Genomic DNA, 26,306 nt, shown 5'->3' with positions numbered 1-26,306 from the left:
GGTACTCATCGGCCGTTTACGACCGAAGCCACCGCGCACTGAAAGGAACGAAAAGCGTGCCACGACGGCGCAATAGGATAGCGTAACTTTGGCCGCATGTAGAACGAGAACGACAAACTTACAAAACTGGGAAGCATTCACGCAATTGCCTCATGTAATACAAAAACTTCACAACCGGCACTATGTAGACAGTGTGACAGCGGTTAAAAAAAATGAAGTATTTTATTAAAATATCTTACGTTTGTCATAAAACAAGGTAAAAAATATTTATTTTTGTGTTGGTGCAAAGCTTTTTAATTTATAGTTTTATCACTCCTTTTTTTGAGCGTTTGACTCTCCCACCGCGAACTGTGGCTGTGCTGTGGTTGAGCTAAACCTGCCAATGCGATATGCCAATGCAGCCATATGTAGGGACCCCCGGCAATGCCCTCCAGCATACCCTCTGTTCACCTGAGACTGCCGGCCTTAGATACATACCGACAGCAGAGCATAGAGGCCCCAAGCCAAGGTTTCCAGTAAATAGTGGCTTCCAGCTCGGTACGTGGACCCCAACGGAACTGGCAAAATACGCCCGGGGAATGCGACCAATCAGGTCCCACTACATGCCTCAGCTACTACAACCTCTGCTACCTCGACTAGCCACCCTACCACGACCCTCGGTGAACTCGGCGTGGCCAGACCCAAGACTCGGTCCTGTACAACCAATGAGGGCGCCACAACCACAGTAATAGGAACATGACCGTATGGGATACTCCCATCACTGGTACTGAGCCCGCAAAGGCTAATGTACCAGCCAGAATATGTACCACTGTGTTGGTGACATGATACGACAGCACCTGGCTCACCAGTGGGGACAATAGAGGACGGGCAGGCAGCGCTTGTGGTGCCACGGGTGCAGCAACACGTGGCGCAGAAAATGCCGGAAAGCGCGCCGAAGGCCACTAGGACTACATCTCCGGCGCCACCGCCAACGATGTCGAGAGAAAGCTGAGGTGATGTAGGGTTCCTGAATATGCACGGGGTTCGCGGTTGCTGAGAAACATGGAGGAATTGGAAAAACTAGGAGGGAGCGCGCGGCAATACTCTTGAAGCCTAGTTATAAGCTAGTCATAAAAAATAAAAATACAAGGGAGCGAGTCGGTCTCCACGTGATCAGACCACGTGATAGCGTGCGGTGATATCTACTACCGTTGCTCATTGCGCATGCGCGAATTGGCGCCGCGAGGGGTTTGCCGCGCGCGCAGCACCGGGGAATCGGCGCGATAACCCATGTTTGGAATCATTTTGTAGGGGTAAAAACACGGACACAAAGAAGACGAAACACAAGGGACACCCGCTACTATACCGCTTTGTGTCCGTGTTTTTACCGCTACAAAATGATTCCAACAAGAAATTACCAACTAGTCCAACATGAAGTTTTAACGAACCCACGTTTCCTCCGTGTTTCCTCCAACCTCCGCCCGGACTGTGAAGGGGAGTTCAGGTCGTGTGCAAGGAGCAGCCGCAGTTGCATTGATTATATGCGTTCGCGTCCGGCAACGTGTCCCGACGCGTGCACCGAATCCACATTGACGAGGAGGGGATCTTCAGTGCAGGCAGCGACCACAACCGCCTGAAGATCAAGCTACTCCTGCAGCGCAGTCCGACCAATATAGTTACGAGAAGTTCGTCGGGGAGCTGCGACGTCTGCATGATGCAGAAGTAGGAAATTCGGAAGAATTCTCGGCGAGGTGGGAGATCGCAAAGGCTAGTGGGACTGCGAGGTGCAGGCGGCGCTGAAGACACGTCGCGAGGCTAACCGACTACACCGTCATGGTGTGAAAGGCGGCTCAGACGAGTAGTGCCAGCGAACATGGAGTGTGTACCTGCAGTGCGAGCATGCCATGGAGGGGATGGTCCAGCGCAAGAAAGCCCAATATGACCACATACAGCTTAGAGCCATCACAAGCTCAGGTCGCAGTGGTACCATGAAGTTCTGGTCTTACGTGGTATCGCTCGGCAAGAGAGACACCGCCCCGACAATCAGGTACGAAAGTACTGGCCAGCTAGCTGTCAGCGACATGTCTCAACATCTCACACGACACATATATGTCACAGACATACAAATCCCCCCTGCCTATGGACACTATGGTACGCCACGAATGTTCAACCCCGCTGGCTCCTAACCAGTCCAAAGGAGGCTCCGAGCCCGACTGGAAGGTCACGCGAACGGCCCTAGACCGCGCTATCTCGCGCATTGGAGCGCTGTTGTGCCGGTGGGGTTATATCACACAGTATCCCACCATCAACAGGGTTGTGCCAAGGAGTTGGTTGCGTAGCGCTCGTCACCCGTTTCGTGAACGAGGGCTGTCAGCTCCCAGGGCGGTAGCGGTGAATCCGAGTCGGCGCTGGTGAGATGGAGAAAAAGCTTCATACACTATTTATAGGCATTTACACAACGAGATTGACTCTGCGGCCGAAAGGTAACATAGCCATACGCGACTGTTCTCGCGCAGCGACGGCCGGGGAGATTCCGCTGCGTCCGCTCTCTCAGGGGACGAACTGCTCGATCCCGATGGACGCTAGTGACGAACTCACACTCGGAGTCTCGACTCCCGAGCAGAAGCGCTTGAGGCTCCGTAAACCGAGAAACCGTTGACGCTCAAATGGTCCAATCCAACGGCAGCACTTTCGCAGGGCCAATGGGAGAGCTTGCTGCGCTCTTGCTTCAAATATGCCGCGGGGCGAGAAGGGGTCTACCGCCAGGGCCATGGCGCCGAGCTGTCTGGATGCTCAGCTCATATTCAAACACGTCGCTTCTATCCCTTTGGCACGGCTCGCCTCCAGTACACCGGTGTCTTGCAGAGCAGTATCCGGATTTTGTGAAGGAGGCGTTTGCCGGAGAAGTTTTGCGTCCGGCTGAATTTCTGGGCGGCTTTGGCCGGGCACAACAGCAACCCCTCCATCAGACAATGCGCCGGGAAGACGAGCTGCTCGCATGTGGCTCGGATACCGGGCGCGCTCGTTCGCCAGGTTCTTCCAAGCTCACGTCCAGTGTCCGGGCGCCAGGTAGCCTCTCATGCCTCAGGTTCCACTTGACAGGTCAGGATCTCTGCCGACAGCCTTGTTGCCAGAGCACGTCGATCAACTTAGCTCGGGTCGCTCCGATGCCCTTGCCTCTTGCCACTGGTAGTGGTAGACTGTTCTGCGGCTTGCAAAACCGACCGACAACAGGCAACACCCAACACAAGCAAGCACCCTCGGTCACCCGTCAAACGCCAGACAGGGGCAAAATTTTAAATTCAATTACCTAAATTGTTGTCCCCCTTTTGCTCCCACTTCGAGACAAGTGTACGTGTAGGATGCAGTAGGTTTAAACAACAATTTACACATTAATAATACATTAAATATCAGGGAAAAGTAATAATCAGTAATTGCAAAGAGTCTCCTAGCTTGAAATCACTTGGACCGTAAACCACAACTGAGGAAGCAAGGAGGTCATTCAATTTTGCCCCGATCTGCCTACAGCATTACCGTTAGCGACGAAACGCTCGTCGAAGGTAGCTATGTTTTGAATGCATGAGTCAAAGCATCCGAGTTCGCACTGTGCTGCTCTCTATAATTCCGCAAGCGGCAGAACGCCTAGCAGTATTTGGGCGGTTTGGCTCTACTCAGCTACAGCCTCGGCTGTCCATTTCTCTACGAGACCTTTCTTTCCACTTTGTGGGTGACAGAACAGACGAGCACAAATTCCTCGCTTTGTTGAACGATCTGTCTCGTTCCTTACGCTTTGAGCACCAATCGCGTATTTTATCAACACGGGCGTATTTGTACCGCTGGGATCGCCGCTTCTTATCCTTTCGCGAACGTTCGCGTTTTCTCACCTTTCGATGACAGTATTCTTTCATGCACCTGCCTTTCCGCTCTTTTCGGCGGCAGCACTTGAATGCTCGCTTTCTTTTTTTTGGTGCCAGCTCTTTCAACCTGCCGGTAACCGGAGTGAGTATGGCGCCGGCATCGTCGGAGTGCGGCACGGCCCTTGGCACGGCTCGCTTCCAGTACACCGGTGTCTTGCAGAGCAGTATCTGGATTTTGTGAAGGAGGCGTTCGCCGGAGAAGGGAGAAGTTTGGCGTCCGGCTGAATTTCTGAGCAGCTTTGGCCGCGCACAACAGCGCAGACCGCGCAGGGACTTGACGGCATTCCGGCAGGTGTGGTGAAGAGTGTCGGCGATGCTGCGTGAGATATTCTGACATCTATCTTCACCGGAATAAGTGACGGTGACCCGGTCCCGTCTCGTTGGAAATGTGGCAGGGTCAGCCTTATGCTAAAGAAAGGAGGCGATGCGGGGCTCCTGCGGGACTATCGGCTGCTCACCGTAACAAGCGTATACTTTACTGGCTGTTCGCCCACATTTCGAAACGGTGGATGAGTGGATGGGCAGAGAACGCGGGTGGGCTCACCGAACTTCGGCTTTCGCCCAGGACGGCGCCTAGAGGACAACCTCTTTGTGCTCAGCCAGACGATGGAGATTGCTCGAAAAGAAGCTCGGGGCCTGGTGGGCTGCTTCCTGGATGTCGCCAAGGCGTACGATAGTGTCCCCCGGCCAATAGCCATTGTAAATGCCGCCTGTGTGGATAAACCTACTGCGCCGGCTGTACTCCTAGAACACAGTTGTGGCCTGCTTTGGTGGCGCCCGCTCGGAGCCCTTGCCCGTTACGGGGTTGCCCACTCTCACCACTCCTGCATGCACTATACGTTGCAAGCCTTGAACAAACCCTGCTAGTCGAGGCTGGGCTTCTCCCCTAGCAAAAAAATCCGATAGAAAACTAATAGCCTATCAGATTATTGATATTGGTTTTATAGGTCTGCCAGAGTATTGGTCTTATGGGTATCCTAGCCGATTGGTTTTACAGGTCTACTGGAGTATTGGTTTTATAGGTCAATTGTTTACTGGTCGTATAGGCTATGGTTTTATCGGTCCTATGGCATCTGATAAACTGATAGGTCTGTAATGCTAGTACACCCATAGCTGTCAATAATCTGATAGACCTACAAAACCAGTAGGCTTCCTATTGGTTTTGTAGGCCCTATGGAATATTGGTCTCATCGAGTAGCTGCGGGTGTTTTACCTCTCCGGACACCTGAAAGGAGAGGGCAGCTATGTTCCATTTTCTAGGGATGAGTTACGCAGCAGGTGCATGTATACACATTTTAATCCACAATGACAGCGGCAACGCATACTGGCACATAATCCAAACATTGACTGCATCCAGGTAGCCCTCGATTCCAAGATTGCGGATTTCGGCCCGATGATGTAGCCTCTCGAATGCCAAGGCACCTGAAAGAAATACAAAAATGCGTTACAGCTTGAAAAATAAGCGATTTCAAGAACGCGACACCACCATGACTTCAAAAAATCGGTCCACACATATACCGGCAACCGCTATTGCGCGCGTATTCATGCGGAGGCAGTTAGGAGAGGCGCCGCCATTACTGAACGCCGAGGTAGCTGCTGAACTACATTCTAGAACACTGTATGCTGAACCAACATTCCGCCTTGCGCCTCACCACAGGTTTGCCACTTAAACACAGTGCGCACGATATTCGAAAACAGATTAACGCTAAAAAGTTTCATCAATACTTTCAAGAAATCGTGCCGACAACTTTAAAACTCGACGCTGCGTTATATCACACCGCGCGATTCAAATTCCTTTGTTGGCGTGCAGGCAACGGCATTCTGCAACGCAAAGCCACATCATACACTGACAAAGTATAAACGTCAGCCCGAAGTTGCAAGTGATGCACACGCACCTGATCAAAAGCTGAACGTGCGCTGGAACGTTGATATCCTCGAGAAGCACCCCGAAAATCGGCGAAAACTTATAAACACAGGGCACCGACCGAACTGCCGCCCGATCAGCGATCGCGCCAGCGCCAATGCCTCTACGGAGCTGCGCATGCGCGCCCAGAAGAGAGGTGGAAAGGAGGATGAGAGAGGCCAGCACGGGAACGCTTGCGCGGGAGTGGGAGTGAGAGAAAGGAAACCTACCTCTCCGCTGCGAAGCGCCGCCGGCATCGCGCTACCGCGTCGGCAGCTCGAGCCGTACTCGTCGCGTGCTCGATGTCGACTCCTCTCGCTTCGGCGGCGGTTGCAGCGTTGCAGTTGCTTGGACGCGCGCCTCTCAATCCATTTCACCGTCCTGCTCTGCACATGTAGGTGATTATGACTGAGCTGGGCCCCGACAGAACCGTGCTATATCCGCGTGCTTTCCCATCTCCATTCAGTGATCCAGTAGCAACAGCGTCGCGCGTCTTGCAGCTCCAACCGTACGTAGTTTGTTGAGACCGTGCGCAGCGTTCTCAATTGTTATTGCGGCTAATATTGTACGTTACGGCAACACTCAATAAACGGGATGAATGCGTGAGTTTTGGGGATGTGTCCGAGATGGAAAAGGAAACAATGACAAAGACCTAAAATCTCCAACGTACTGATCCTGCATGCAAGACCCATAAACAAAGGCATACTGATGTATCAGACAGATGAACCAATATGTAGTAGTCTACAAGACAAGCATGTATCAGCCTATAAGATGTATGGGCTTCTGCACTGGTCTGATACTTTTCTTATACAACCCACCGATAAACCTATGAAACCAATACTATTGCCTATAGGACAAATATGTACCAGTCTATAAGATTTATGAGTTTCTGAATAAGTCTCATAGAAATGCAGATAAAACACATAGAATACCTACAGAACCAATACCGATTCTTATAAAACCAATAACGCACCCTATTGGTCTTTTTTGCTAGGGTCGCTTCCCTATATGCATATGCCGACGACCTGGTGCTGCTGGCAGAGAATGTGGAAATCCTTCCGCAGCTGGCCACTCTGACCGCCACCTGTGTGCACCGTCTGGGTCTGCAATTCAACGCCAGGAAGTCCGCAGTGCTGCTATTCTCGAGCCCGCCCAGTGGGGCTGAGGTGACCCTGCCCAACGGCGACACCATATCCCGGGCTACCGAGTACTGGTACCTAAGGTATACTCATCAGATCTGTGACTGTGCCTTTGGAGGCCCACGAAGAACACGTTCGGCAGGGCAGCCGCAGGGATGGCAGTATGTTGCGCCGACGCTGCCTGTGGGGCTGCAACAGGTATATGCTGGTCCGCGAACTATGAAAAGCGGTTCATGTGCCCGCATTAACATTTGCAAAAGCTTTGCTCATATCGATCTTGGTTACTGGAACGCGGCCAGCGCAAATTCAGTGGGCAGAATGGCACTGGGCTGCCATGGACGGGTTGCAGTCGAAGCCACAAGGCAAACTCGGATATGGTTCTCATTTGAGGCACGCGAGGCGCGCAGTAAGCTTGCTTACGAGGGCCGCCTGAGGACTATGCCCGACAGCAGGCGGGCACGCCGAGTATTCCGCTACTAGCTGTGTCTCAAAGGTATCCGAACAACTTGGACAGCGCGCCTACAAACGCTGAGCCGCAAGTTTGGCCTCCTGAGGCAGCCAGCGCAGGAAACAAGCGAGCGGAAGTGGTTCAGCGAGGTACTACATGAGCGCGTGCGAAATGAGGAGACGGAGCAGTGGCGCTCAGCAATGTGCTCGAAGTCAACACTGCTTCTCTACCGCACACATAAGACCGCCCCGGCGCCGGAGAAGCTGCACGACAACGGCATTGGGAACGCTCTTCTCTTCAAAGCGCGTGCTGGCGCTGCGCACTCTGTTGTACCGGCAGAGGTTCGACACGTCTCGCGGTGGTTTAGGCGGAACTCTGCCAAACGTGCGGTGGGGAGCAGGAGAGAACAGTGTGTGTGTGTGTGTGTGTGTGTGTGTGTGTGTGTGTGTGTGTGTGTGTGTGTGTGTGTGTGTGTGTGTGTGTGTGTGTGTGTGTGTGTGTGTGTGTGTGTGTGTGTGTGTGTGTGTGTGTGTGTGTGTGTGTGTGTGTGTGTGTGTGTGTGTGTGTGTGTGTGTGTGTGTGTGCGCGCGCGCGCGCGCGCGCGTTCGTGTGCGTGCGTGCGTGCGTGCGTGTGTTTCAGGGAGGAAGCTTGAGGCAGCCGGGGCACCTTCTCGCAATCACTAGGGGGCTCCTCATTAGAGGAGCCCATTGGCGACCGCCGTGGCTCGGACTCGGTGGACTAGGGCCTTCTGGCTTGTCAGCTCAGAGCAGCCGAGCAGGGCTGCCTCCCAGTCCTCCCGGTTGGGATTAGGTTTGGGGGCGAGGTTCGGGGTTGACTGATATGCCCATACCACGTGAAAGACGTCCGAAGACTTCTCCGCAGAGTGCGGGCATTTTCCTGTACAGGCAGGATCAAAGTGTTTTAAAACTGCCGGGCCCAGCAGCGTTTTGGTGTAAAGACGGAGGAGAGTGCGTTCCTCCACCTTTGTAAGGCCCTTACAAGGCTGGATAAATTGCATGGCCGAATTAAAATAATTCAGTAATTTCTCGAAAAGTGAAGGCCGGTTTGGATTCGGGATTTGTATCAAGAGGGTCTGAAGGCGTTGCCCGGAGAGTGAGCGCGCAGACTGCGGCGTCTGCCGTTTCATTGCCTTCGAGGCCCATGTGAGCTGGAGCTCATACAATCGTTCGAGACGCGGGGGCCCCGACGTAGTCACTGTTTTGAAGGATGCGGTGCGCAAAGAGAGGGATGTACCCTTGTTTAATATTTCTGCAGGCCCCTGTCCAGTCGGTGACTATAGCTCGTGAGTTCTAGCTGGTCTGCGGCGGCTAACGCAATGGCAACTTCTTCTGCGTGTGTTATGTCTTGAGCTAGGAACGTTAGGTCATTCACCACAATTTTTTGATGGACGACTGCGGCCGTGAACCACCCACCATGGTGAGGGCTGGAGGCGTCCACGTAGAAGATTCCGCATTTGTTCCCGTCACGGAGGAAGGAAACAACTTAGGAGAGGCCCTTGCCATTCCCAATGCATTAGAGAAAGTATGGCGGAAGTGACGACAAAATTTAGGGTTAACCAAGCTGGGCCATTAGCAACGGCATCGCTGTTGCTATTAAAACTCCACTAGCCACTAGCAACAGCGTTGCTAGGGGTTCGAGGTACGTGAGCGTCGCGGAGAAAGAAAATGCCGAGGGTAAAGGAGGAGGAGAGACGTTGCAGCTTAGTTGCAGCGTACGGTCGCAGCGCGGCCGCGCCAGCTTCAGAAAGGTGACGTCAGGGCCTCTCCTAAGTTATTTCCTTCCCCCATGGTTCCCATAGTGACAGGCCAGTGCCTCCGCCCGCGCAAGGCGCCTTCCACTGTGGTCGTCACGTGTCATGTTGGCTGGAAGAGAGCGTACGTGCAGGGCGTATTGGAGAGTGGGCTGATGCGGTGTTGACGCTTGGCGGGGAGATTGTACAGGTCCTTACAGAATACAGGTACCTGGAAATCACATAGTGCTCAACAGGCAACATGTATCATCGCCATGAAGGAACAGTGCGTCAAGCAGCCATTCGCGCCCAAGGGATCCTACGTAGGCGATGCCCGTGGGGCTGGAACCGCTATATAATGGTGCGGGACCTTTAGAAGCAGGTGCATGTTCCCGGGCTGACATTCTGCAATGCGGTTGTCTGCCTGTCAGCGAGAACGCGCGCTTGGCTGGAACGCCGCCAGCGGGAGGTCGGGCTCATCGCACATTGCTGCCATGGAAGGGTTTCCAAAATGAGGCCCGGCAGGGGGACCTTATAGTCCAGCTTCGAAGCCCGCGAAGCCTCCAGCAAGGTATACGGTATCGCGGCCGACTTCTGTTTATGACACGCGAGCGATGGGCACGTCGTGTCTTTGATTACCTCATGGCGATCTGCCTCAGGACGAGCTGGACGGTCCCGATCTACCAACTAGAAAAGAGGTTCAGGTTTTTCAAGAACCCCATCGCTGCAGACACGGCATGCAAATGGGCTGCCGAGGTGCGCGAACGGGTAGCAAAGGCTGAACGCGTCCTGTGGTGCGCAAGCATGGAAGAGAAGGCCACCCTGACTGTATACCGGAGCCACAACCACAGCAACGGTCAGGACATCTCTACGACAACAGCGTCGGCAGCGCCTTGTTTTTTGAGTCCAGAGCGGGAGCTCTCGGGACGCTGTCATAGCGAAGCAGGTACGACGGAACGATCTTGTGCACACTGTGTCGGCTGTGTGATGGTGAAGCCGAAACAATTGAACATATTGTAGTGTGATACGCGAGTATCCGGCCCATACTTCCAGAGGACACCACACTCGCACATGCGCTAGATTTTCACACGCCTGACGATCCTCCCGGTCGAGGCGCGAGTGCCGCTGCAAGAACAGCCGCTGTGAAGACATCCAAAAGGCGACTCGCCGACTGGTGGGCTGCAGTAGGCAAGCCTTGAGAATTTTTCAAGTGTCAGATGTGTGGCGTTGTGTAACTCTTTGTTGTGTTGTTGTGTCTCTTTGTTGTGTTTTCTTTTTTGTTACTTTTTTTTCTTACGACTGGGGCACCAACACGGTGCCCACCCGATACAAAGGGTAGGGTCAGTAAATCATCATCATCATCTCCAGATTTCAGGAATGCGTACGCACTCTTCCTTAAGTGTTTGGTGGTGGATATGTAGGCGGCGTCCCGACGGCGTTTTCGAAAGCCTTGTGTATTGATTGGTCAAGTGCGCCTCCCGAAGCTCCGCGAATGTGATAACCATCCCCAGGCTCATAAGACACTGGTTGGATGTGTTGATCGGGATATCGAGTGCACGCTTGTAGATCTTTCTGGGAATCACTTCGAGGGCGTTCTCATCAAACCTGCGCAGGTGGAGGTAAGGAGTCGAGTAGATGACTCTACTGGTCACGAATGCATGCGCCAGCCGCAAAGCGTCGGTGCACCGTATTAGTTGGAAACCCGGCGGACCATCCGGCCCACCTGGTCCCCCACCTTGCGCAGTTTTGCTAGTGTTGTATCAGTACGTCGATGTTTGTGGATAAGGAGACGAAGTACTCTAATCTCGTCTTGTTCGGGTGTCGGGCCGCTGGCCAGGGATATTTCCATTTTGGTAGTGCACTTAGGTGACGGGCTAATGTGCACAAATTCAGGTTTGGACGGTGAGCATTGAAGGTCGCAGCGGCGGGCGTACGCGTCCACGATCCCCGCAATTTACTGCAGGTTGGCCTCAATGTCTCCAACCGATCCGTGTTTGGCCCAGATGGTTATGTCGTCGGCGTACAGCGCGTGCTGGATGCCTTCGACCTTCGCCAGCTGAGCCAGGAGTTTGATGATGGTGGTGAAAACCTTTATTAAGGCGAGCCTTAGTTGTAACATCCTAGTGATGGGAGGCTCTTGGATGCGTGTCGTGGCCAGCAGGTGATGCTTCCCGGCGACTTCCAAAGCCCAGTCCACCAGCTGCCGTTGGGCAGCCGGGTCAGAACTGGACACCGCAGCCTCCCATCGCTCGAGGTCTGTGAGATACCATTCGGCTGGTGGAAGATGCTCAGAGCAAGAATAAAGAATGTGAGAAAAATTCGCTTTGTGAGAACCGCAGAGGATGCACTCCGGCGTGAACAGTCCCGGGTGAACAAGGGCTAAGTAGGCAGGGGAGACGAAGGTGCGGGATTGTAGCTGGCGCCACGTCACCTGCTGCAATTCAGTGAGAGACTTGTGAGGAGGGGGATAGGAAAGACGTTGTTCACGGTAGTGCATAGTGATCTCGTGGTAAGCGACCATACGATCTCGAGCGTCTCCCCAGGTGTCGGAGGGCCCTGCTCGGCTGACGAAACCTCGAGCTAAAGAATGAGCCTCCTCGTTACCTGGGTGTCCAGCTTGGGCCGGAACCCAAAGAAGCTGAATAGGTCGGATAGGGACGGGAGACCGGCTAAGGAGCCGGAACGCGGGTTCGGAGATACGGCCTTTCGCAAAGTTTCGTACCGCTGTCTTGGAATCGGTGAAAATGAGGGTCGCCGATCTAGTAGCGATTGCTAGGGCTGCTGCCGCCTCCTCCGCTTCCGCAGAAGTTGAAGCGACGACAGTACCTGCTGTAAGAGGGGTGGAGGAGTTTGCACTACCGCCAAGGCAAAGGCGGAAGAAGAGGTGTAACAGGCAGCATCGACGTAGACGGTCTCCGGCTGTGTGCCATAGCGTTTGCGTAGGGCTGCAGCCCTAGCAGCACGACGAGTCGCGCGATGTTCAGGGTGCTTGTTCTTGGGGAGGGGGTGAATGGTGAGAAGGTCTCGTGTCCGGCGTGGGAGGGAGAAGGTGTGGGAGTAATATCCAGGGGGATGTAGGCCAATAGCATCAAGAATGTGACGGCCAGCTAGGGTGGAGGAAAGCCGATCAAGTTGGGCAGATCGATGAGCCTCGGCGAGTTCGGCGAGGGTATTGTGTACATCTTAAGAAGGCGCTCATTCGACGTGTGGTGGGGAAGATTGAGGGCCGTCTTGTACGCCTGACGGATAAGACAGTTGACCTTGTTCTCCTCTACTCGAGAGAGGAAGAAATAGAGTAATGAATAGACTACTGTACTCAGGACGAAAGCCTGGATCAGGCGACGGAGGTCGTGTTCTCGCATGCCATGGTGTTTATTAGCGATTCGTCTAATTAGACGAACTGTTTGCTGAACGGTAACAGTGAGCTTGGCGATTGTGGCAGCGTTCTTGCCATTGTTCTGGAGAGTCATCCCCAGGATGCGAACTCTCTCCACCTCCGGGATGCGGACGGCACCAATGGTGACCTCGACGCTAGGCGGGGGAGCTTTGTCTATCTTTCCGCGACGCGGGTAAAGGACCAAAAGTTCATATTTGTTAGGTTAGCATGCAAGACCGACCCCATGAGCATGAGAGGACACCATGCCTACGCCAGCTTGCAGTGTCTCTTTAATGGTTCCCACATTGCCTGTGGAAGTCCATAGGGTGATGTCGTCAGCATGCATATAAAGAGTGCGATAGGGCGGGAATGGCTGCTAGAGCCTTTGTCATGGGGATGAGAGTAATATTAAACAGAAGCGGAGAGAGCACAGATCCCTGAGGGGTACCTCGGTTTCCAAGGGTGAAAACAGGGGGGGGGGGGAGTTTCATCATGGCCAGATTGAAAAGTAATGGCGAGGACCGCGCCCTGTGTGGTTCCTCTCGTTCCCAATTTAGTTCTTCGTCTTGTATTCGGATGAAAGATTGTCGATCCGAGAGAAATTTCTTGATATACTGAAATGTGTTATATCCACAGTTCGTCTTCGAGAGATTTGCAGGATGATTTCGTGTGTGACATTGTCGAAAGCCCCCTTCAAGTCAAGGGCGAACTGCCTTATTGTTGAAGGGATATTCGACAGGGTTGAGAATTTCTCGGTCGAGTTGAAGACATCTTGAGCGGACCTTTTGCGGGATTTAACCGAACATGGTGTCTGCGAATGTATGTTCATTTTCCAGAAATCCAGACAGCGTGTCCCGCACCATGGTATTCATCAGCTTTCCCGCACAAGACGTAAGGGGGATATGGGGCGGAGGTTGTCGGTGTTTATGGCTTTGCCGGCTTCGGAATGAAAGTTACCAGGGCGGTCTTCCATTAAATTGGTAGAGGTGCATCACCAAGCCAGATCGAGTTGATGAAAGCCAGGAGGGTTTCGTAGGTGGGGTCGGGAAGATTGGCAAGCAGTTTCATAGTTGTCTCGGCCCGGTGTCGTTCCTCGTTTCATTTTAGCCAGGGCCGCCTTCAGGTCGTGCAACAGGAACGGTTGGTCCAGATCCGCTTTCTCTGAACTTGCATACGAGTACGCGGGTCCTCCGGGGTCCTGCTTAGTGCAAAGATACTGTTCGCGCAGTTTGCATGCTAATTTTGATGTATTTCCATCGAAGCTATGCGTAGTGTTACGTTTCTCCACCGAGAAGTGGGACAGCTGACGCGGCCACCACATAGCAACAGGCAGAACCGCGAGCGGATCGGCCATTTCGACGCCGTTCATCGGCCGCGCAACGCTTCCTCCCGCCGACAAGTCTCAGCGTGTTCCTGCCACGCGCCAAATGTGTGTGCGTGCGTGTGTGTGCAGAAGCTGGCCAAGCCTGGAGATCAAGGGAAAGTGCGTCGCCCTCTCCTGTCTGCAGGAGGTGGAGGAGATGAGGTCGGAACACCTGCGATTGAGTCATTCGTCGTGAACCAACATGTTTGGCTCTCCCTTTCCTGTGAGGGTTTACTCTTTCCCTGTGAACTGGAAAAACTATAAAAAGCAGCGGCCGACTCCGCTGAGAGAGAGACTACTTTGACGCGCCGTTGAGACGACGCTAGACACCAGCTGTGTGAGAGTGTCTGTATTCTCTCCGGGTCAGCTTCACTGCCCGTTTCTTCCTGATGTTACAGTAAAGGTTGTTTCGTTAAAAGACGCCTCGTCTTTGCTGGCACCTTTGATGCCGTCCGCCGTCCACGGAGCCGCCAGGCAAACGCTACCGAGGGGCCGCGCGCCGCAGCGGTGGCAGCGGTACGCTACCCCGGCACTCGCGACCCCAAACGTAACAACTGGTGAACAGCGGTGGGATGACGACGACCAAGCCGTAACCGTGGTTGGAGGGACGAGCCAGGCGATACCGTCGTCCAACAACTGGTGAACAGCGGAGAGACGAGGGACGACCAAGCAGTGACCGTGGTTGGTGAAACGAGCCAGGCCTGACCGAGGTGCAACATCTGGTGGGAAGAGCGGAGATGTCACAGGCGTGACCCGTGAAACAAGCAGAGCTCAGCGGAAAGGCGGGAGCAGTGCAACGATCCCTGTGTGATGACTGGTTGCCTGCAGCGGAACGACTGCGTTGGATTCTTGGCTGCGAGGTTTGGTGAGTGCGGGACTTTCTTCTACTGAGTTTTGCCAGGCTTTTGTTAAGTAGAGAACAGAGCTGGTAATTGTGTTGTCGTTGTTGCTGGGTTAATTGCAGCAAGGCAATAGTGGGCAGTAGAGAAGGCAGCACTCGGAACAGCCATGGGTTTGGATTTGAAGTCGTTGCGCAAACCGAAATTGCTGGAGCTTGCGGAGGAGTTGGGTCTGGATTTGTCAGACAGACTCAGAAAACCAGAAGTGTTAAAGGCTATTCTTGCGTTGGAAGCTGAAGATGACGAGCTTTCGGAATGCCTCGAGATCATTGAAGAACGTCACGAGAAAGAGGAACGCCAGGAAAGGCTAGAGAAAGAGGAGCGAGACCGTCAATTCGCTATGGAAATGAAACGTCTCGAAATAAACGCGGGACGCGCTGGCAGTGCAAGTTGTGCTCACGGTGCAGGAGAACGGGAATCGTTCAAAATGAGTGACCTAATGCGGCCGTTTAAGCTTGGAGAGGACATTGGTTTGTTCTTGGTTAACTTCGAGCGAACGTGCGAGAGGCAAGGGTTTTCTCGGGAAACGTGGCCACAGCGCTTGCTCACTTTGTTACCCGGTGAGGCGGCAGACGTAATCGCTCGCTTGGCAAAAGAGGAAGCAGAGGATTACGGCAAAGTGAAATCGAGTCTGCTAAGAAAGCACAGGCTGTCAGCAGAAGCATTCCGTCGGAATTTTCGAGAGTATGAGAAAAGCAAAAGTGAGTCGTATACAGAGTTTGCCTACAAGCTCATGTCAAACATGTATGAGTGGCTCAAAGAAGAAAAAGCGTATGGTAACCACGATAACCCAGACGGCCATAGACGTCCGACGGTCGACCGACGGACGTCCGTTCTCGGACCTTCGGACATCCGACGGAAGTCCGGTTATGTTCGATATACGTACAGCGGACGTCCGTCGGACTATCGTTCGTGGATCCGGATCGCGTCCCACGGACGTCCGACGGGCAGCCGGAGGCGGACATTCGGACGTTTCCCGGAACATGCTTGCAGGGCCCGCTATTAGTGTAAAAACTTGCCAATAACATTCGTGTAAAGCTCAGCAAGCATGTGCCATGGAAATTTCAGTCACATACTAGTGCTCAATGCCTTTGTCGTGAGAGTAAAGCAGACAATAGAATATGCAACAGGTTCAAGTTTCCTGTTGTCTGCTTTACTTTCACACACAAAGCACTGAACAGTAGTGTGCAAATAAAACTTCCATCAAAGAGGCACATATGCTAGCTGAGCTTTACACAAATGCACCATTCCTGAAAACATGCTAAGTGCATAGGCATACCAGCATGCAAGGTTGTAAAAAAAGCATTTTTTTTGCCTTTATTGCAAAAACTGCATGAATAAATAGTCTACACTAAAAAAAATATCGATGTTAAGGAATGGCATGGTAAAATGCAGGCCAACTGGAGTATTAAGAATCTACTTGAATAATTTTTTTAATTATCCTTGGCCGTGACAGCTCTTCCCTTGGGGAGGTGGTGGAGGAAAAGGTATTTATTGAAACCTAATATTTCGGAATTAGCGAGATGATCGAGTTCTGTGTGGGCGGCCTCCGCAGGCCGGGATTCCAGGAGCAGTTACTATCCTGTGCATTTGCTCGATCAGCTGTTGCTAGTCTTTCAGGCCTAAGATGGAAAGAGCAGGCTGGGCTCCTCCTGCAATAGAAGGGAAAATGAAATTCAAGTTATCTGTGCTGAACTTTGATTACACATCTCCAAGGGCAACTGCCAGTTTCTCTCAATTGCTTTTTCCAGATGGCACTGTACGCATGCATCTCCATTCAGAACTGTCACATACTATATAGAAAGGTCATATAACTGCAGCAAAACCCATGCAGAATAACAAAAGATACAAACGTAGTTTGACCAGCACCTGGCATTCAGTATTTTAATGTTTTTATGTCGTCTCTTTGAACATGCCACTCTGAACAAACATGGCATGTTATGCTTGCTGCTATGCGCCCTCAGCAATGCCCAAGACATGGAGTGCACATGCAGAGATATTAAGCATAAAGGATGCTGTATATGAACATAAAGCACAGCCAGAGCATTGCAGTATTACACAGGTACGCATTGGCGGCAGAAACCTGCATTTTGAGCGGTTTAACAGGCAGATTTCTAAAGTAATTGTTCCTGCTCTGAAAAGAAGTGATCAATAATAACATCATTTAAAATTGTTACCTTTTTGTTCTGTAAACTGCACATTTCGCTGGTTTCCATGTACCCTCTACTGAAGACATTCCCTGGGCGTGTCGGGGGTATATCGACATCAACATCTAGGCTACAAGCGTCTAGAAAGCGTCTCCTTAGAGCAGCTGCGACGAATTAACTTATCTGATAACATGCAAGCTGCTGCAGCAGAATAAAGATAGACATTTGACATGTGGCTAAAGCCCAATGTGGAAGCATAGCCCGCCGCAGTGATTGCGCAGTGTTCATGCTTCTACAAGAGTTAAAAATAAAGTTATTTGTTTACCCACAGCGCTATATGTGACATTACAATAGCAAGGCTTATAGTTACACAAAACACAAAAAGCTGATGACCACAAGCTCCTGATGTATTACCGGCAGCATGCAGCATGGATGTATGTCATGGATTTCTCAACTATGCACAACAAATTACAAAAAAAAATAATGGTATTTATAAATGCAGCCAGCTGTTCACAAGAAACACTGTAGCTTTTTTATGGGGAAGGTAGTGGGCGCCAAAGAAACTGCCCCTGTAAAGGCGCCTAATTTGCCCCTATGTAATATCGGGGACAAGCGTGTGGACTACACAAACTGCAATCAAAGCACATAACTTTCACATCGACCAGGGACCATACTTGTCGATGTGAAAGTTGAACGTTAGTTCTTTCATGTGTGCAAGAGAAATAAGGTCACAATTCGTTTACATCGCGATTCTAGTCCAAAATCTACAGACATACTGTCCAGACTTTCGCCCCCGCAGTATAAGTCACCACTTGGGTAAGAGATTAGTAAAAGAAGTGTATAAAAGACATTAGTGCTGTTGGACAGCCATAGCTATAAAAATGGCATCGACATTGGAGTACTACCTTAAGGCGGGGCCTAGGGCATTACAAAAGCAAGAGTTAGTGTCCGCTGATCCTCATTTGAACGAACAAAAAGAGGGGGGGGAAGAAATCTACCTCAATTACATGTTTTGAGTGACACCAAGCCGCAGTTAGTATTAAAGATATCACACAGTTTTGTGGAAGATTTGGGAGCGCTTTGCAGCTTTCTTACAGGATTGAACAAAAGAGCTCACCATCTTCAGAAAGGCACATTATATAGAAATGAAAATAGTGAATTTACTGCATCTGGCCACAACAACTTGCACACGGAGAGGAAGATGAACTGAAAATTTTATACATGAATGTACGTATTTACAACAGGTGAAACAATGACTATGATCTATGCCGAAGAGTAAAGAGATCAAAATCTAGCTCAGAACGAGTTCTCCAGGCCGCGGGGCCGTTTCATTAACTTCGGGACTTCGCCCACATTTCTTCTCCCCGATGACAACGAACTCACACATGACTGGCTAACAAACATTTTGGCATGTCTTTCCACTTTCATAAGTTCTTCACCCTCTCCCTAATACAAGCAATGCAAAAGGGACAACAAATTCGTTTCACAACAAACGGAATTTAGAGAATGGACCTCGAAATGATTGGCTCACTAGGTCACATGCCAAACTCTCTCCCCTAGGAAAAAAAAAAAAAAGAAAATAAATAATTAGAACCCATCAAAACGGTGTCCCACGTGTGCAACCATTGCCCAAAGCTTGCATCCTTGGCGGCTCCTTTTACAGGGTAATTATTGCAATTATTGGCGTCCGAGTCAGCACCATTGCGGACCACATCAGAAGAGCCAACCCACATCATACCGTCACTGTTACACACTTGCCCTTTTTCAACGCCGCTATCTCCCACCATTGTTAACATCCAGGGTTGGAATCCTCAACGAGACCCCACTCAGCGCGCCTGCACTGAATAATTGTCACTTTTATGGGCTCCCCAACAAGGAAGAGGGCCTTACACCCTTCAACCTGACAGTGTTTTTTCTTTGAACGATAAGCAGTTCTTCCAAAAGAGGTGCTCGTTTCAAAGCTGTGCTGCCTCCGGGTGATGGGTCCAGTCAGCGTACTAAGGATCCCTTAGTACGCTTAGTACTAAGGACCCCTTAGTTGTATACTGTTCGTAAAGCTCCTTAAATAAAAATGAGCCCCCTACATGAGACAGCAACGAGAACAAACTGCCTGTCCCCGCGTCTTCGAGTGCGACAGCAAAGTCCTCGGAAGAGGGGACTTCTTTCCCTCTCTGCCTACGTTTCCGTTAAGCACTGTAGCTGCTGTAGCTGCCTATCTGTGCGCGTCTCTCCGCCTCCTGTCCAAGGGCAAGTGGGAGACGGCCGCAGCTGGGCATTGAACAGGTGACCCAAAAAAGAGCAGACTAATAATGGTGCCTAGCATACCCACCGATCCCTTACAGAAATCATTAAAGAAATGAAAGCAACACATCAGATAACACTACAATGTTTCTAAGTACAAAGTCGACAACTCCAAGTCATATAAATATATGTACATCTCCGCACATTAACTAGACAGAAACAGTGCAGAGTAAACTAGTAATTCAGTGTCTAGCAACACTATTAAAAGGGGATAAAGGCCACGGGGGGCTATGATTATTAGTACCGTTTTGCCTTTAAACTACAATAATATACTTGTTGCAAGCTTAAAATCAAAGATTCACGCCTGTCCCACCCACAGCAATGGAACACACATCTGACTCAAGTCTGCAGAGAAAGAGCAAGCTAGACTATTGCAGACGCACCCTTGGTTATTTTTCTGGCATTTCTGAGGGTGAAGAATCTGACTTGTCAGTACCATGTATACGAATAAGAACCCTATGACAGTAAATGCATCAAATTTTCTGAAGTGGCTTTTCTTTGCTGACCACATATGAGGTGAGCTATAATTTATCCAACTTGGCCTAGGTTTATTCTATGAATAACAAAGCTATAGCAGGTACACAGTCGTCCACTCAGGCTGAACATGCGAGTGCGTGGCATCCACTTTTTGAGATGCCACTGCATCCATCGCAGCTGCACACCGTAGCGAAGAGGCAGACAGCGTGAAGTACCAGCCTCTAGTCCCTCTACCACCACTGGGGTCCCAAACTAGGGACCCCTTGTTTTTGTCAGGACAGGCCCCCTCAGGGTCAGCTAGTAACCTCCTGTATTTGTATCTGATGGCAATGTTTTCCACCACCACCCACAATACGCAGCTGCGCATCATAGCAGATGTGAAGCAACAGCTCCTGGTCCTTCTATGCATAAGCCACTTTGCCTTGATGCATGCCTGCGCACCATAGTAAAGAGGCAGACGACATGACGCAGCAGCTCATGGTACCTTTACACATGAGCCCCCCATTGTACTTCGATACGCACCATAGCAAATATACACACTACGCCACACAGCTGCTCCTGGTCCCTCTATGCATAAGCCATTTTGCCTCAATACGCACCTGCGTACCTGAGCGAAGAGGCAGACGTGAAGCTGCAGCTCCTGGACCCTACATGCACAAGCCACTTAGCATCAATGCACGGCTGTGCACTGTAGTAAAGAGGCGAAGGACGTTAAGCAGCAGCTCCTGGTCCCTCTACACATCAGCCATTTTGCCTCAATGCGCATCTGCACACCGTAACAAACAGCCAGATGTGACAAAGAAGCTCCTGGTTTCTCTACAAATAAATTACTTTGCCTCAATGCACGTCTGCACACCGGAGCAAAGAGGCAGATGACGTGAAGCTGGAGCGGCTGGTCCCTCTACGCACAAGCCACTTAGCCTTGATGCATGGCTGTGACGGATGCATTGCTATTTTGCAAACTGCATGCCACACATTCCCATTCAAGCTAAGAGTGGACGACTGTGTCCAATGACAAAAAGTAACATGGTGGACAATGTAAAAAGAATTTGCTGCATAAAGTTTGTTGAAACCAGTTCTACATCCTACATGTAAACAAGCTAAAACCTTAATGTCGAAGGGATGTCCTGTGTGTTTAAAATCATCACGCTCAAACAACTTCAACACTGACAATCATGATTCAATATTAATAATATAGATAATGATACAATACTCACTTTTAGCCATACCAAAGAAATGAGAATGCAAAGGGATGTTGCTGTTTTTCCCCCGTGGATGACAGTTTTCCATGTTCAAAGTGCTGCTTCCTGTTGGCCTACGAAATCGGCTACAGCAAATGGCATCTGAAAAATTTTTGGAAGCCTCATGCTAGTCTTCAACGAGAAAAGCATTGCCATACAGAAGCAGAACACAAATACTTTTACAATACATTAAAAGCACCAACTGCGGTGCTGTTTTTAGGATGAGTAGGTAGAGGTTTTGCTGTAGCAAGCCAAATGTTAGCCTTCAATAAGGAAAGCATTCCCATACAGAAACAGAACACAAAATCTTTTACAACACATTAAAAGCATCAATTGCACAAATGCTTGTAAGATGACCACGTACAGGTTTCTGCTATAGCCCGCATCATGTGACCAGCGGTTATCAGAAGCCTTGTATGTGAGCATGATGCCCTAGATTCAATTTATGGCTATCACTGTATTAACATGCATGGGTTTAAAGCTATTTTAATATGATAATCTAAGAACATGGTAAGAGCTTTCAGTGCGACACATAAGCTCAGTATCATGCACTATAAGGTGCTGCATGGCTCTAGTGCAGCTTTGGCATTATCTCGCAGTCAATAATGCAGTGAAGTTCTGAGGAGCCTTTGAATATCTGTAAGGTCAAAGCAACAACAATTTTGTTTTCATCTCACTTTTGCTCAACTCTTTTTTTTTTTTTTTTTTTTTTTGAGCCCGCGGCTTGCATGGCCTCCCAGTACGCCTGTTTTGCATAAAAGAAGGCGTTGCAAGCACCAGAGCTCACAGCCCAACTGTATCGCGGCGGCGGTATGTCAAATTCGTGCCAGAACAGCGCAGAACAACGGGTCAAGAAAAAGACAAGTGCTGACTTTTTTTTTTTCTCTCATCTCCTTGTGCGGTTGTTCTGCGCGGTTCGGTCCCACATGCATAACCAACATGCGCAAGGTGCTGTCCTAGTTTGTCAAAGCTGAAGGAGAGTACTAAACCTTTAGTTATTTAGTAGCTACAGCCGTTCCTTCTAGAAACTGTAGTTGCCGTAAAGCTCGAGAGAGAAAGATCAGCGGCTGTCCATTAAAAAAAAAAAAAAAAACTCGCGACGTTTTCACAAGTGTAGGCATGTCGCACGATAGGCTCGAGGAGTGCAAAAGTTTTCTCGTATAGTTTTTACAACTCAGCACGTTGCGCATGGTTAACAAATTAACTCCTTTAAAGCTCGGGCAGGCACTCCTTTATCAGAGACAGAGAAGTTGCGCTGCTTACTGGCGCAGCGTCCAGTAATGCCGAAAAGATGGCCCTCAGACTTGAGGCTGCACTTTAGTTAGTCGGCGCGGAGCCATCCTGTCAGTCTCGCCTAAAACACTCGACCGTTCGGCTGCTGTACAGAGCTGTTTCCTTACGCAAAAGCTCACCACTATCGGTGCATCGAAAAGTTCAACTAAAGAAACAAAAGTTCGGTGAAATACTTACTTTGGAATCAGCGGGTGAACAAAGTGTGCCAGCCGCACCAAGCCACAGCAAAAACAATGCTAGCAGTGCATTACAGCCGTAGGTATTTGTAACTGCGCAGAAAACGCAGAACACGGAAACGTGAAGCCATCTTCCATGACTAAACTTCAACTTGTCAGGTGGATTGGATTGGCTCATTTCAGATTTTTTTGAGGATAGGTTCGGTTTCGTTCTTTCTGAGCTTGCAGCTTGCTGCGTCTATTCAGCCACTGATTAAAATTTCACCGAAGCATCATGATAGAAACATGTTTAATGGTCATTTAACTTTTAATCAAAAATTTTGGATGGAAGAATTCAACGATGAAACATGAGGAAAATAAAAAGAACTGTTTAATGGAAACGCTTTCTATCGCATCGATTCGCTCTGGCATCATATAATGCAGACTTGACGGCATTACTGATTTATACGCAGTTCAGACGAGCACGACGACTACAAACTATATCATAGCTGTGTAAAAGCAAATCCAGTGGCGGACGTACGGCGGCTGTCCGCTGGGCGAACGGATTCGACCATCCGCTTTCGTACGTACGCCGGAATTCCGGCGGACGTCCGAAATCGGCCGCCGAGTTGCGGCCGAGTTCGGTTGTCCGTCGGACGTCAGTGGCCGTCTGGGAAGGTTCTGCAGTGTTTCGGGCTGGAACAGTTTTACAGTCGGTTACCCGAGAACGTGCGGTATTGGGTCATGGATAGGCCAGATGTTAGTACGGTGGATAGAGCCGCCGAGCTAGCTGAAGAGTTTGTGACGCGTCGGGCTCGTGGAGCTAAGGACGGTCAACAGGTGGAATTCGGCTCTAAGTTTGAGAGGCCGAAGTTCAAGTCCTTTAAAGCTAAGGAGAATAAACGTGGTGCTGAAGCGAGTCAAAGCAGTCCGGCCGACGATAAAGCGACGGAGGTAACCGAAGCCGAAAGGAAAAAGAGGTTCGAGGCAAGGCAATCGCGCGTCTGTTATACGTGCCAGAAGCCTGGTCATTTTTCGGCACAGTGTCCGGAGACAAAACCAAAGATCGTGTTTTTGTCATTATGCCGAAGTGACGAGAACATGAAGCTTCTCGAACCGTACACTCGAGACCTCCTCGTGAACGGGAAACAGTGTCGAGTGCTTCGCGATTCTGCGGCTACCATGGATGTGGTTCACTCCTCTTACGTAGAACCAGATATGTTCACGGGTGAGTGCGCGTGGATCAAACAGGCCGTGGAAGCTCGCAGCGTGCGTTTGCCAATAGCCAAAGTGCTTATTGAGGGACCTTTCGGGGCACTTGAGACAGAAGCGGCGGTGTCATCTGAGCTTCCTCCTCAGTACCCGTACCTATTTTCAAACAAGTCCGATCACCTCTTGCGCGAAAATGGGCTTGTGTTTGGAAAGGGTAGCGTACAGGCCTTGACCAGATCTAGAGCTCGGGAGCTAGCTGCAAAGGCGGTAGTACCGGAGAGGTGGTCAATCAATGAGAAAGGGTCGAAGGCACAGCACGCTGAGATTAAGACCACGTACGCTGTAGACACAAGTGAGCCTGAAAAGTCAAAAGTACCAGAGTGTGAGAAACAGCCTGGGGAAGCGGCCGAGCAGCGGGACCGCAGTAGCGAGCCGACCGAGCCTCGAACAGAGGAGTATTGTGTTACCTTGGTCGAGCCACTAGCTGAGACGGTTAGCACAGGCTTAATCGGTGAGAAGTCCGAAGTGACGCCGTTAAGCGAGGTGAACTGCACGCCGACCTAAGTAGCTGTAGGAGATACAGTTCCATCAAATGAGAGTGGGGAACTGGTAGTAACTGAACCGTCTCTCGAGTCGAAAGCAGAAGCTTGTGTAGAGCGCGACGGAGATGGAAATGAGCTAGAAAAGGAGAAACTTTCAGTTTCCGAAATCAGCTGTGTCGTAGAGCAGGGCACGCAGAAAAACGAAGTGCCGATCAGGGAAACTGCGCAGCCCGCGAGTTGTGATCAGCCAGGGCAGACCGACGAGGAGTGCGCGTCCGCTGTAGAGAGCGAGACTTGCGAAGGCGACAGCGAGCGACCAGAGCAGAGTCAGAATCGTTCGTGCCCTGATACCACGCTAGGTTGTATTCGCGAAAGCAACCCCAGTGCGAACGCGGACGTAGCACACATGACCCTCACGCTATCCGAAGCGCCCCAGCTGTCGAAGGAGCTTGATCGTGCGCCGGTTAGCGCTGAGCGATGCGGCTCATCGGAGGACCCGTGTGACGTGAGTGGCGAGCCGCCAGAGGAAATGCCTAGCTTGAGGGCTGGCATGAGCTGTTGTTCGGATTTGACTGAAAGTGAGTCATGCGATGCAGCCGCGGCGCAGCCACAGGAAATGCCCAGCTTGAGGGCTGGCGTGAGCAGTTGTGCGGACTTGTCTGGAGGTGAGTCATGCGCTGCTGGCCGCGATGCAGACGCGCCGCCGCACTTTGACCACTCAGACGACACCGGTGTCCTACTAGCTCCGGTTACCGCTAGCTTGCCAGAGCTCGCGCCGAAAGAAAGTAGGACTAGAGTATTCAAGTGCTGCCACCGAAAAACGCGGAAAGGCAGGCGCGATAAAGAATGCTGCCATCGTAAGGAGAGGACACTCAAACGGTTGCAAAAAGAAAGCAGAAGGCTAGTATTCCAGCGCTGCCGACGAAAAACGCGAAATGGCAGGCGCGAGAAAGAATGCTGCCATCGTAAGGAGAGCAAACTGAAACGGTTGCAAAAAGAAAGCAGAAAGCCTATGTTCCAGTGCTGCCGTAGGAAAAAACGGAAAGGCAGGCGCGAGAAAGAATGGAGCAAGTTGAGGCTATCGCGAAAGAGAAAGCGACTATCCCAAAGGCACAAATGCGCCCGTGCCCAGAAAATGCGTGACTGGTGCGCAACCCGTAAGGAGAGGGATAGGTTGTTCCGAAAAGCGAGTGACTCGTGCTCGTATGTTTCTTTGCATAGAAACAGGAAGGTAAGGTTGTTCCGTGAAACGGACAACCGAAGCTTTAGTGAAAAGGGTGATCTGAACGGTAATGCCGATGGCTTAAGTCGAAGCCCATGACGTGAGAAGAAGCCTCAGTTTTCACTTCTTGGTGTTTTTCTTCCTGACATAGGATTTTGAACATTATTGTATTGTATTATCTTTGTTTGAGAATGATGTTTTTGAAAATGCGATTTTCAAATTTGTGGACGCGTTCCAAGTACTGCTAAGCTGCCCTTTAATGTAGATGGGGGCATAAGAGGGAAATAGTCTGGCAAAACTTAGTGAAGTTTGTGCCGTGCTTGCTGGCTGACTGGTTGAGTTTTTAGCGTGGTTGTGACGTTGTGGATTGTCAGAAATCTCTCCTGAAGACAAGTTGCAGAGTGCCTTGGAAACCCGGACTTGCCAAGGACTTCTTCAGGCTGTTTGAGCTCAAGAGAAGCTGAGTTGGACGACCCCGGCTAGCAGCAACATCCCGATCCCTCCGGACAGCGGATGCAGTCCCCTGCCCTTCGGGATCTCCCTCCCCCGGCGGGGCAGTCTGTTACGTTTCTCCACCGAGAAGTGGGACAGCTGACGGGGCCAACGCATAGCAACAGGCAGAACCGCGAGCGGATCGGCCATTTCGACGCCGTTCATCGGCCGCGCAACGCTTCCTCCCGCCGACAAGTCTCAGCGTGTTCCTGCCACGCGCCAAATGTGTGTGCGTGCGTGTGTGTGCAGAAGCTGGCCAAGCCTGGAGATCGAGGGAAAGTGCGTCGCCCTCTCCTGTCTGCAGGAGGTGGAGGAGATGAGGTCGGAACACCTGCGATTGAGTCATTCGTCGTGAACCAACATGTTTGGCTCTCCCTTTCCTGTGAGGGTTTACTCTTTCCCTGTGAACTGGAAAAACTATAAAAAGCAGCGGCCGACTCCGCTGAGAG

At 50.9% G+C, this 26,306-nt stretch overlaps 1 long non-coding RNA gene across 1 annotated transcript; it reads right to left on the bottom strand.

The window, feature by feature from the left end:
• Nucleotides 1–16,251: 16,251 nt before the first annotated feature.
• Nucleotides 16,252–22,568, bottom strand: LOC146203258 (uncharacterized). Its single transcript, XR_014703829.1, has 3 exons — nucleotides 22,412–22,568; nucleotides 20,918–21,043; nucleotides 16,252–16,427 (listed from the first exon to the last, which is right to left on the bottom strand). It is a non-coding gene; the product is annotated as an uncharacterized LOC146203258 (long non-coding RNA).
• Nucleotides 22,569–26,306: the final 3,738 nt, after the last annotated feature.

This window comes from Amblyomma maculatum, chromosome 1, assembly GCF_055883805.1.
Source record: "Amblyomma maculatum isolate TAMU_Amacu chromosome 1, ASM5588380v1, whole genome shotgun sequence".
In the NCBI taxonomy this organism is placed as follows: Eukaryota; Metazoa; Arthropoda; class Arachnida; order Ixodida; family Ixodidae; genus Amblyomma; species Amblyomma maculatum.
This window is presented reverse-complemented; position numbering and strand designations above follow the sequence as displayed.